We start from the raw sequence: 13,725 nt of genomic DNA on the forward strand, positions 1-13,725 counted from the left end.
TACGCCAGACGCACGTTTCGTCTACATAAGACTCATCAGTGACGCTCATATCAAAATATTTATAAAGCCAAACAAATACAAAGTTGAAGAGCATTGAGGACCCAAAATTCCAAAAAGTTGTGCCAAATACGGCTAAGGTAATCTATGCCTGGGATAAGAAAATCCTTAGTTTTTCGAAAACTTTATAAATTTTGTAAACAGGAAATTTATAAAAATGACCACATTATTGATTTTCATGTCAACACCAAATTGTTGACTACTGGGCTGGTGATACCCTCGGGGACGAAACGTCCACCAGCAGTGGCATCGACCCAGTGGTGCAAATAGTTATCAAAGCTACCAAGGTTATAATTTAGTACGACACTGACGATGTGATACCAATCTGCGAACGCAAAATAAAATTTGTGTACATAAAATTAAACTTTGCTTAAAGCGGAGCGAAAGATACCAGAGGGACATTCAAATTAACTAAATTATTCTCCAAAAACCAGATCGGAAGTTTTTTATGCATTAAGATATGTTTTTTAGTGAAACTACGTCAAATACGAACTCACTCTGTATTTCAGATACCAACAGTGAATTTAGGATTATTTTGTCAAAATGGCAGAAAGACAAATTGTTCTGTCAATATAACAAATTTTACAATTATTGTTTTTAAAAAAATCAGTAAAATGAAACATATGAAGTAGAGAAAAGTTCGTTTTTAATTGGCTGATTGCTGTTGTTTTTTGTGGGTTTTTTTTTGGCTTTCAGTAGCAAATAGTCATGTTTGTTTAAGACGTGAACAATTTGGTTATAATTCGTATGGGTTATTTCTACAGTGGATTGACCAGGATAAAAGAAAGAAATTTAGACTGAAGCTTGCATTTGAAATGTAGGTATTTCTTGGACAGGAACAGCCCCCCTCCCCCCACAGAACAGCCATAGAGTTCTCAACAGGTTGTCCGATCGTCTGTCAAGGCTGATAGATCTTAACCTGATGAACTTTTTAACTCCCATGTCAGGTTTGATCTAAATGCATTAGATTTAGAGATATATTAAGCCAAAAACTGTATTTTACCACTATGTTTCATTTGTAGCCATTTTCATGATTTTGTCCATATTGATGTTGTATGGCAATTAGGGATTAATGGGACAGATTTTTTAAACAAGATACTGTAATGATGACTGTGGCCAAGTTCGGTTAAATTTTACCTAGTAGTTCCATAGGAGAACATGTTTGTAAAAGTTACAGACGAAGACGGAAGACAGAGATGAGAAAAGCTCACTTGACTCCTTTGGCTAGGAGGACTAAAAATCGAAAAAGAAAAGAAAATTAACAGTGCTTTGACAGGATAAGCGCTTCCTGATAAAGAGGGATCACCCGTTATGGGCAGATCTGCTTGAGTCCGTTTATAGCTATACGTCAAAAGATGCTGAACAAATCATGATAATATACTTTGATTTGTGTTGGGAACATATAAAAAAAGAAGATATGCATATGTGAAGTGCTTATTGCGAAACCCAATGTTGCCTATCGTCTAAGTATTTTATCAGTAAAGGTGAAAGACCTTAAAGTGTGATGATCCTGATTTCTCAAATGTGGTCGGAGTGCTAAATCCGATTTTACGCCAAACAATATATTTGCAAAAAATCAGGACAAATATAGTGTACAGTTCTGTTGTGCTATAACATTTTAAGAAATATAAAAAAAAAATTGAGTTCTTTGCTTGTGTGAATTGTAATAATTCAGCATAATGTATTCTTGATTTTAATTTTTTAATTCAGTAATTATCATGGATAAAACAGCTCTGGTGTTCAATGCTTTTGATTGTTTTTCTTAACATTTTATTATATAAAATAATTTCAGACATTTTGTAAAATGCCTTTCAATTTTTCCAGCCATTTTGTAAAATGTCTAGAAAATTGAGTCATTATGTATACTGACTGAATCTTGCAGGTATTTTACAAAATGCCTAACGTTTTCAGGCATTTTACAAAATGCCTAAATTCAGAAAATACCTGTAACATATATATATATATATATATATATATGAGGAGGTGGTACCACAAAGTTATTTAGTACTTAATAAAGCATTTCTAAAAATGTTCATGTCGCTTTTAAATTTAACAATAATTCTAATTATATCAGTCTCACCACACGTATACAAAAATTTAAATCTTGCTTCCTTAGTCATATTTAAAAAAGATGGGACTATTTCACTAATTTTGGAAAACAATTGGTCTTTTAATTAGGTCTTTCCACTTTTCTGTGGAAAGACCTATTGTCTTTCTTCTGATTATTTTTTTTTCTTCCGCCTAATTTTGTTCTTGCGATAAATATTTGTTTCGCAATATGTCGCTTAGATATTTGGTATATGATATCGAACAGTTTATGCGTTTTGAAATTTACCCTGCGTAACCGAATACTTTTCTTTGTAGGAGTTATCTCCCCAAACACTGTTTTCCTTGTGATCACGACTCCTTCGCAACCGTAAGAGATTACGACAAATTTATAAAATTGCTCGTTATATCCTTCGCATGTGTAAAGTGATATAACTTATTAACCATACGTATTAGAGACCTATGGTCTTTTGATTTGATATCCTCAGTTTGTGACCTTCAAATTGAGGTCAAGGTCATAGGTTAATTTGACGTTCTAGATTTTGACCTTTGCTTTAAATTCATATCTATACATCATAGAGCCATATGAACTGACATTTTAGACTGATTTTAATATTTTAATATCAAAATAGATATTAACTGGTGGAAAGACCTTCAATTGTTCTCTGAACAATTTGTTTTTAATTATATTTAGTTTTTTACGAACAAAGAAAACAGAAGATCCGGTAGCCAACCATTTCATTCAGCACAATCATTGCATGAAAAATTTAAAAGTTACCGCCATACACCCGATTTTTCAAGCTATCACCGATATCATTTACTTAATAACACCTGACCAGAACAGTTCCTTGAGATACCCCAGAATCAACGGTCTGTTGGACCTGTTTGATGTTGTTCAATTTACCACGACTCTTTGCTTGCGGAAGCATAGGAATGAGTAAATCCAACATTGCATGTGTTTTACCTGGTTTCCTGTAGCTGTTTAATTTTGATTTAATAGTTTATATGGGGCGTTTTCAAAATATGAAATAAATATATCTGTAAGGTTTTATTAACGAATTTGTGGCGCAATACATGTAATTGCAACTGCGACATTAACGTAAATGTATAAAAAGAAGATGTGGTATGATCTTTGAGACAACCCTCCATAAGAGACCAAAATGACACACGGAAATTAACAACTATAGGTCACCGTACGGCCTTCAACAATGAGCAAAGCCCATACCGCATAGTCAGCTATAAATGGCCTCGAAATGATAATGTAAAACAATTCAAACGAGAAAACTAACGGCCTTATTTATGTACAAAAAATGAACGAAAAACAAATATGTAACACATAAACAAACAACTACCACTGAATTACAGGCTCCTGACTTTGGACAGGCACATACATACAGAATGTGGTGGGGTTAAACATGTTAGTAGGATCCCAACCCTCCCCTTAATCTGGTACAGTGGTATAACATTACAACATAAGAACGGACTATAAAAATCAGTTGAAAAGGCTTAACTCACCAGATGGACACAAATACACTTGAAGTGGACGTGGCCGGGTACTTGTAAATCCCAACAGCAAAAAGACACTAGGTAGTACTCGCAGTTAACTGACAGGTAGTTCAAAGCCACTAACAACCAACAAAAAATCATGCATCTAAGACGTAACCATTGATGGTACTATAATAATCTAGACGATAACGCATTATGTTTGAGCATACTATATGTTGCAGCATCCTGCAGTGAATGCATGTTTGAGATACTTGAATAGCGGAAATGCACAAATGTCTCCTGTTGTCCATTCATCACGTATTATGCTGGAATTGATGATTGTTGAAAAAATGGTGAATAATAATATGATAGCTGCTAATTCATTTTATATATTTTTTTAACATTCTATAACCTATTTCGTCTGGCCCTCATACTTTTTATGTATTGAATCAATATTCTAATTTTGTTTTCGTCCATACTTAAGTTATTATGTCTTTCCAATTTGGATGTAACGGTTTATTTAGTGGTACATATTTAGTTGATGTCTTCTTAGTTGATACAATTATAGTGATCTATTCATTCAATGTTTTTGCTCTGTCATGGTCGTTTTCTGCTAGTACTAAGACCTGCTTTAGTCTTTAGTGGTATACTTTGAGAGTTCTTTTTTTAACTGACCTGGCCCTGCTAAGTGAGCTTTTCTCATCACTTGGCGTTCGTCGTCCGATTTTCGTCTTTGTTAACTTTTACAAAATGTCTCAGTCTCTGAAACTACTGGGCCAAATGTTATTGAACATATGTCTTTTAAGGAGTCGCCCGATAGTTTTGGTTAAACTTTGCAACAATTATCATCGGTGTATCTAGTTTAAAAACTGTGTGAAAAACATGTCTAATCTGTCATCGGACTCGGACTTCTTTTAAAATTAGGTTTACTGTGTATTGCTTCATATGTGTTTCTTAATTCTACATTGAACCCCAAGGGTGACTGGGGTATAGAAATATGGTCGCTTGGTCTTCTCCCGACCGGCAGTAAAACGCTTGCCGAAGTGGGGCGTCCGTTTGGCTGTGCGGGATGTATCAAGTTCGCAGTCACGTCCGTCAGAAGGGGACGTTAAATCCGATGCCTCGTGTAAAGAGAGTGCCACGCTCTCTGCACGTTAAGAACCCTTGCAACAACTCTTGAGGGGTCCGTAGGTGACCTGTTGCAAGGCAAAATTTCTGTCCATATCCAATATACCCTCATTTTCCAGTGGCAGTCCAAATTTCCCCGACCATCATCCTAGATGGCCTCTATTACAACAACCTACCTATTGTATTTATTGTGAACTTGTTCTCGTCCTGAATATGCATGAAATATTTGCCACTGGACGTTAAGAAACCAACAATCAATCAATAATTCTACATTGGCTAGAGGTATAGGGGGAGGGTTGGGATCTCACAAAATATGTTTAAACCCCCCCCTTTTTTTCCTTATTTTTTCGCCTGTCCCAATTTCAGGAATCTCTGACCTTTGTTAATCTAGTTTATATGTTTTGGGGTTTAGTGTGACGCCCATTTTCACTGAACTAGTACACAATTTTATTGAGATCTACCTTATGTCCATTCACGTCAAAACGGTCAAATGACTAGGAGTTATCGACCTTATTTGACGAATTTTCTCACTTACATGTTCGCCTGTTATATTGAAATATATGATAAATAAATAGAAACTTTTAATAACAAAAATTACCAGCAAGATCTATAATAATTGATGTTCATAGTTCTTTTTTCCCTCCCCTTAAATTCCGTCAATATAAAAATTTCTTTCCGTTTCCGTTTCCGTTCCGTTTTCCGTTTCCGCCGTTTAGCAACACCCATTGTAAGTTTATGAAAGGGATACATTTTATATAGGATATTATTCTTGGAACAATTGTTTTTGTCATAAGTTAAATTTTACACCAATGTAGTTTTCACCGAACATTTTGATTTTAATTCACATTCGCTGAGTTTTAATTTTATTAATATGCTTACAGCTAATTTCCTAATGCGTGTAGGCTAAAACCGGTGCCTTGTTTATGCGCCAATTGGCATTTCATTTGCGCCACAAATTATATTTTATTTGCGCCAATAATAAAAAAAGTTCTTATTGGTCAAAACATATTCCTCAGAAATAAGTCATCATAAAACCATAAGTATACGGCTTTCAATGAGTTTTTCAGATTATACTTTCTGCTGGTTTACCCCATGATTGCGATTGTCTGATGAGACTTATTTCCTTGGTTTGTCTCTGAATTGACAATGTCCATATTGATACATGTACATCTAAAATGTGAACACTATATAGATCTAGATCTAAACCTAAGTGATTTTCAGTTTTGTATTTAGAAATTTAGAAATGAGTATGATTGAACTGAGTCAATTATCCAGGGGTATTACTGTATAAACAAATCTTTAATATTCACGATAGAGAAAAGATACGATAAATTTATTTTATTAAAGTGTCACGTATTGATCTTACACAATAGTAAAATATTTACACAAGTACAATCACATAAAAAAAGATCAACACCCAGCCTAAAAAGACTTATGAAACACTGTTATATACATATAAAACAGCCCAATCACACAATGTTAAAAAAAAAAAAAATATATAAAAAAAAAAGGAAATGATAAGATAACTCATGTATTTATCTTGCAAACTTGATAAATTAAACGGATTTATATTAATTAGATTTTAAAGAAATATAAGAATGTTAAATACACCTAGTTTAAAAATTGCTCCTAACGACTAAAACAAAATTATGAGTAAAACTGCGATAAGAATAAAATATTTCTATATATCATAATTTAAAATTAATAAAAGTGATAGAAAAAAGAGAAAGTAAATTGAATCAACAGTACATTTAAACCACTTTCAACAATTTTCCAAAAAAAATTGTTTTAAAATGTTCTATCGACATATTACATAAACTATCACAATACATATATTTTCATTATTTATGTACCAAAAGTTATTTCCCTTAATTAATATATATTTTGTTTAAATTATCTTTTTACCCTAATAAAAAGAATAGGCTTTATGGACAATTATGCGTTATAAAAAACTTTTCCTCCTGACATAGAATTTGTGAATAGAGTAGGACAGTGTTACTTGAATGTCATAACATGTCATTAAAGCATTGAACTGGAGCTCTGTAGTCATGTTTTCAAAATTTTCAATACATTGACGTGCCTTTTGAAACAATTCATATCTAATGTCTTCATACAGAGTGCAAACCATTAAAAAGAGAGTTTCTTTTTCAATACCAAATCAATTTACAAACTTTACATAGTCTATTATTTAATAGAATCTGCGGTCTGGTGTATCTCCCTGTCTCTACAGCTAGGGGTAGCGATCCACTGCGGAATAATGCCATAGTTCGAGTTACGTTTCTTGGTAAAAGCGAGAGAATATACTGTTCTGTTTTAACACTTTGCTTGTAAATACGATAAGTCCTTAGCGTGTTGCCGTTAGCATTGTTTCTGTCGTCATATAAATCTTTCTCGAAATCAGCCTGGTCAAAGTTCGTTAGTTTTTCACTTATGAGGTGCATCGCCGTTTTAACACTGATAATGGCGTTATGAACAATATCAGCAACATGTATAGTCCTGTATATCGTTTGTCTTTGTGATAGAGCAATGAGTATTCCTTTCCTGTTTAATATATATTACATGTATTACCTGTAAAATGGCGCAAATGAAGTAGTTAACTTTTGGCGCAAATGAAAGATTGGATTTTTTAAAAAATGGCGCAAATGCAATGCCCGCTAAAACTTTGGTTGGCTTCCTTGCTTTGTTTGTATAAATGTTTATTCATGCTTTGTAATTCTGACATCTGATTGACATCTTCATACATAGGTATGTTAACCTGTATATATATGATATTTATATTCAATTGGACGTTATCCCTATATAACTATACAAAACATACAAACTAAGAAATCAAGCTAACCAAAGTGTTGCTCTACATACATTAGGAAATTAGCCGTAAGCATCATGCAGTGAGATCAGGCGTAATCTTTATCATTTCACCTTAGGACAATTTGAAATGAAACAAATGACAAACGACAATGAACCTTTGTCATAATTTTTATTTTTTTACTATAAGAAGCATGAACTTATGAGATATACGGTAGTAAGGAATTGTTCATAATTTTGTACAATAATTTTGTTTTGATAATTTTGTCGGTAATAGCATAATTATATTTTCAATGACTTGGGTTAGCACAGTTCCAACAGATGTATCTATTCGTTTTTTTAGGAGATCCTGAATTCCAATAGCGGAATGATTCGGAATAGTAGTACAACAAAGGAGTTATTAATGATATGTTAATAGCTATATATTAAGAGAATTCCATTATACTAGACTTCTGATATCAACGATCACCAATTGACTATTATATTATTAAAGTCTCAACCGAATATATGTGTTCAATTTGCCCGTTCGTCTATCCATCCGTCTATCACACTTCAATTTCAGTTTAGAAATGCTTTGACCAAATTATTCTATTTTTGGTTTGCACTTGAGATCATCCCAGTTTTTAAATGGGTCCAGAAATTATTGTAGTATATTATTTCAACACAGGGAGAAATTCTCGTACCCGGTGGCGGGCTACACGTGGCCCCTAAAAGAAAATCAGTACCAATTCATTGAAGAGGTCCGACTTTGGAGATGCACAAACATGCGGTTGGGCCAAATGTTTACAAAAACTTTTTTTCACACGATCTCTTTGACGCAATTTTACAAAAAAAATGAAACGAATGTCAAATGATTTTTTTTTTTATCTCTTGATGTAAACAGTTTGAGAAGTGATTGAAATTGTACTTAAGACCAAATTATGAGGAAATGTGTGACATATTTAAACCACTTTTAGCAAAAACTTTTGGTATCATGGATACGTCAAAAATACATTTAAGCTTCAACCTTTCAAATTCTGGATATCAAATCTATAGAAAATATTGATTACATACATATACAAATATATGACACAAACAGTAAGCTAAATTTGCAAGGAAAGAAAAGGGGATGGTAAAATTTATGTATACTAGTATTGCAATCTAACACAAGTACCAATCTGGATGATGTCATTTTCAAGAAAAGAGCCACGAAAACTACCATAACACATCAGCTTTCTTCTCTACTTTGAGGACGTTTTTATAAACATTGGGGGTCTTCTTTGTTGAACTCCTGCAAGTCTTTCATTTTGCCCATACAGCTGTCGTCGTGTCAACCTGTCTCACCTAGACGCCTTGGCGTACGTTGCTGTCTACGACACCGGTGTGGTTTATAGACACAGTGATTATGTATATGTGTCATAACATTTGGTTGGGGCAAAATTTATAGAGAAGGGAAACTAACTGATTAGACGTACGTACGGACAGACGGTTAACACTTAATGCCCCCTCCGCGGCGGCGTGGCTTAACAAATTCAGACGTTTTTTCATACCCGACAAATTTCCGACTATCCATACCACCAGGTCGACCTGGTCTGGCCGAGATCGGGATGAGATCGAGTATTATGAGCTGAGTTGAGTAAAGATCGTCTAGAGATTGTGAATTGGTCGGAATATTCGAATATGTTTTCATTAGTGGTCGGGTTGGATTCTTGATGGAGATATTAATGAATCGTGTACAGTCAGATAGCGATCGGGTAGAGGTAGTCAACAACATGCACGATCACGAATTAATTTACGCTTGGTCGTGAAAAATTTAACAATCGGGATCATTGAGTTGATCTGGTCGGCAGTGTGAATCTAGCTTTATACTGAAATAGTACATATACGACAATTCCCGGGTATCCCTAGGGGTCCTATACGATCAGGTTGATCTGGTCTGGTCGAGATCGGGCTGACATCGAGAATATTTGATTTGGTCTAGCTAGTCGAGTAAAGATGTTAGATTGGTAGGAATAATCGTATATGAATTCAATCAGTGGTCACGTTAGAGTCGTTATGGACTCACGCCCTGAGTAATTTAGAAGTAGTGAATGGTCGAGTTAAAGTCGTGTACTGTCGGAAGCGATCGGGTATAATATAAAAAAGAAGATGTGGTATGATTGCCAATGAGACAACTATCCACAAAAGACCAAAATGACACAGACATTAACAACTATAGGTCACCGTACGGCCTTCAACAATGAGCAAAGCCCATACCGCAATAGTCGGCTATAATAGGCCCCGATAAGACAATGTAAAACAATTCAAACGAGAAAAGTCGTGGTTACGCTTGGTCGTGGAAAGGACCGTCGGTTCATCGAGTTGAACTGGTCACCAGTGTGAAACAAGCCTTATAAATATCTGATTGTTGTCGTGATAAAGTAAGTGTCTTCCGCCATCTTTGATTGTAAAAAACACACAATCTAAGGTTCAGATTTTCAATCAAATTAGAAAAATTTGATGCAGGAATGCAGATAACTAATGTGAATTTGCATTTAAAAGAACAAATTAATAAGATTATAATTTTTAAATACTAATATTTTTACAGTGTAGATTATTTTTTAAATTGATACAATTTTAAAATTGGCATTTTAAGGGGAGGTAACTCTGAAATAGTGCATATCTAATGGAATCTATATGGAATTTTGCTATTTTGTATTTTAGCCGAAAAACGCACGGTGAACCTATCTTTTCTTTTAATATTCTCAAAGCTATATTCTCGTATTCTATTTTACAATTCTATCATTTAGTTTAGCTTGTTATCACATAATGATGTTTTTTTCTGTATAATCCATACCAAATGTGTCATTTTGTCACAACCTGTATGTAGCTTGAGAAAATGCACGGTGACCTATCATTTTAATGACATTTTTGATCATATATCAATATATTCTACGTTTTGGCAAAATATGAACAAATTCTATCATTTTTAATTTAGACTCCCATACCACCGTAAAATAAATAAATGTTTTTACAAATGATTTTGAATTTCCAGTTCACGATTCACACTCATGAGTCGTCCTGAATATACATGATAAATTTGCCACTTAATTTACCATTGTACATGGCAAAGTCAGTGACTTGCTTTAGGGAAACCAAACAGGCCTTTTAAACCAACCATAAAACATGGAATGCTAAGTGTCCTCAGATCTGACGATCCTATGACAGTGTCGTGAAAACTAAACCATGGAATATGGGGAAACAATTTGTTTCTGTCAAAAAACTTGTAATTTCTTAATGAAACTCTTCAGTATAATGCCTCGTTCACACGGACATTTAATTCGAATTATATTCGAATCTAATGCGAATCGAATTCGCAAATCGCGTTCACACACTCTTCTTTTTAATTCGAATTGATTCGAATTGGCTAATTCGAATTATCTAATTCGCATTAGAAATACGCTTTTGTGAATACGAATTAAAAGTTAACGTCGTTTGGACAGTATTTAGCTAATTTGACGCGCATTGTAATTCGAATTAGAAATGACGTTAGCATAGGACGTAAAACGTTTCGATTGCGAATTAAACTAGTTCGAATTACGTGTGACCTCAGCATAAAATGCTTATCCCTATCATATTTTAATGCTGAGATCACACGTAATTCGAATTCGATTCGCATTAACTAATTCGAATTAGTTACATCGCATTCGAAACGTTATACGTCCTTACGTCATTTCTAATTCGAATTGCAATGCGCGTCAAATTCGCTTAGATACTGTCCGAACGACGTTAACTTTTAATTCGTATTAACAAAAACATATTTCTAATGCAAATTGGATAATTCGAATTAGTCAATTCGAATTAAAAAAGAAGAACGTGTGAACGCGATAAGCGAATCCGATTCGCAGTCGATTCGAATTCAATTCGAATTAAATGTACGTGTGAAAGAGGCACAAGAACAAAACCATTTTTTGAAAATAAATTGCCAAAATGTGTTTAAAAATTAGAAATTCAAAGATTGTAGAAAGTCAAAATTTCGAGATTTGAAAAGTTAAAATTTCGACTTTAAAAAGAAATCACTATCAATTTTATATTTAATATATCCCTAATGCGCTTCCGTACAAACGAAACAGCAGAAACATACATGTAATATAGTAGTCAAATGTCGGTAATTTGCATCTTTTCTGCCTGCTTTTCTGTTGCTAATCAATCATGTTCTTTGTCTTACAATGACACAACATTTTTATGGCAGTGGCAATATACAGCTACAACCAGTTTGATGAATCGATATTACCACTGTGCTACCATCTTGTTGTTATATTTCACATTGCTTTCCTTTTTTACAACAGCCAAGAGAGAACCGAGTCATGGTCAATTTGTATCGATTTAAAACTGTCTGAACATCGGAAGATAATGTCTATTCTTTACAGGTGAAACTGAACACCGTCAATGCTGACACTAAAATACAAACTTTGAATATCGATCACGAATTCTTCGACTATTACAAAAATATGTATCTATTACATTTAAATATTAAAAAGAACAAATTTGTACATATTTTTACAAGACATATATATAATAAAAACTATAACAAAACTCCCATACGTTTCGGCCATTACGGCCTTCTTCATTGGAATAAATTACAATATTGAAACAACAATTACATCGTTTGGATACATTACGTTATAATAACTCCTATGACGTTTATTTGCTGCGTTTTTTTCTTTTTTTATATAAATATTTTTATTATTGTCCATATACATTGTGTTGAGTCCTTCAGTTTTTAAGGCTTTTAACTTTTTTATCCAAAGGCTTCTTTAGTTTTTCTGTAAATTTCTGTTCCTAATACTTTTTCTATGGCCAATAGAAACATCAAAATGATCAGATGCGTAGTGTGAAATAAAGAATCATTTCCGTCATAAAAAAGAACAGAGCAGAATGAGTTTTCAGATGTCTTGACATAGCACCAAAATCATTAAAAACTACCAAAATTAAAAGTAACTTTCAAATTTCAATATTTCTCTTGTGTGAATGAATATGTATATATGTTAACGGGTGTAACATGTGCAGCTGAATCAATTTACCCTTCCGGAGCAGCTGAGATCACCCCAAGTTTTTGGTAGGGTTCGTGTTGCTCAGCCTTTAGTTTATATGTTGTGTTTTGTGTACAATAATTTGTCTGTTTGTTTTTTTGGCCTTTTTTTTCTTTTTTAGTAATGGCGTTGGCGGTTTGTTTTCGACTTCTGAGTTTAAATAACCCTTTGGTATTTTCCGCCTATCTTTCTAGATGTTTTCTTCTATAAATATAGTAAAACAGAGTACTTAAATAGTGACACTATTTTCACTTAATATAATATTATGAAACAAAATTCACGGCTACTTGAGAGATATTGAATTTTCAGAGAAGAATTAAGCAAGATATTTAAAAAGTAGCGTGAACAATTTGTTTTTGAAAAACTTGGGACATGACTACGAAAACTTCGTGAGGGCACTGTGCAAATAGTATATTTCCATGTAGGCTACTAATTGTTCGCCCCTTTTTGCACATCAATTCGTATTAATTGATTTAAATTCTATGAGATATAATGCTTTTCCTATGTAAATACCAAACACTGAACATACATCAGTATTGCAAGGATTTACTATACAAATCCTTGAGTATCGTAAATGTTGAGAAAGGCTTTGTATAGTTTCCGCCGTTTAGCAACCCCAAGCTACAATGACCAGAAAGATTAATAACAAAATTTGATTTTCAATGCCGGCAACAACCTTGTCTTTGTTTAAATTTCAAAAATGAGCAATTTAGATTCATAATATTTTATTCTGTTGGAGAAATCTTACTTTGTAGTTTTCAACGGATTTTTTTTTTCAAAGATTAATTTTTGAATTAAAAACTTTTTGTATCTTATATTTACTGTCTCGTTTAATCAAAACACACGAGGTAGTAGTACAAGGGTTTGTATTTTATGATAGACGTATAATGTTTTAGAATCAAAAACTTTAACTCATATATTATAATTCATCCTTTCATCTTAAATATTTCGCAGACATAATGAATTCACAAACTAGATGGAATAATTTGTATACGTTCGTCTTAGTCGGGAAAAAAATTGGTATAAAGAAGTCTGTCCATGCTTATAATGTCTGTCCGTCTGTCAACAGTAGCGAATGAGTGCGTTAGGGCAAACTTCTGAAAATGACAAGAAAAAAAACCCAACCGTGACATCTATTCTAATATAGTCATAA

At 33.4% G+C, this 13,725-nt stretch overlaps 1 long non-coding RNA gene across 1 annotated transcript; it reads left to right on the forward strand.

Annotated features, from left to right (window-relative positions):
* Positions 1-3,321: 3,321 nt before the first annotated feature.
* LOC143062240 (uncharacterized) lies at positions 3,322-8,025 on the forward strand. Its single transcript, XR_012974628.1, has 2 exons — positions 3,322-3,941; positions 7,865-8,025. It is a non-coding gene; the product is annotated as an uncharacterized LOC143062240 (long non-coding RNA).
* Positions 8,026-13,725: the final 5,700 nt, after the last annotated feature.

Source organism: Mytilus galloprovincialis, chromosome 2 (genome assembly GCF_965363235.1).
Source record: "Mytilus galloprovincialis chromosome 2, xbMytGall1.hap1.1, whole genome shotgun sequence".
Classification (NCBI taxonomy): Eukaryota; Metazoa; Mollusca; class Bivalvia; order Mytilida; family Mytilidae; genus Mytilus; species Mytilus galloprovincialis.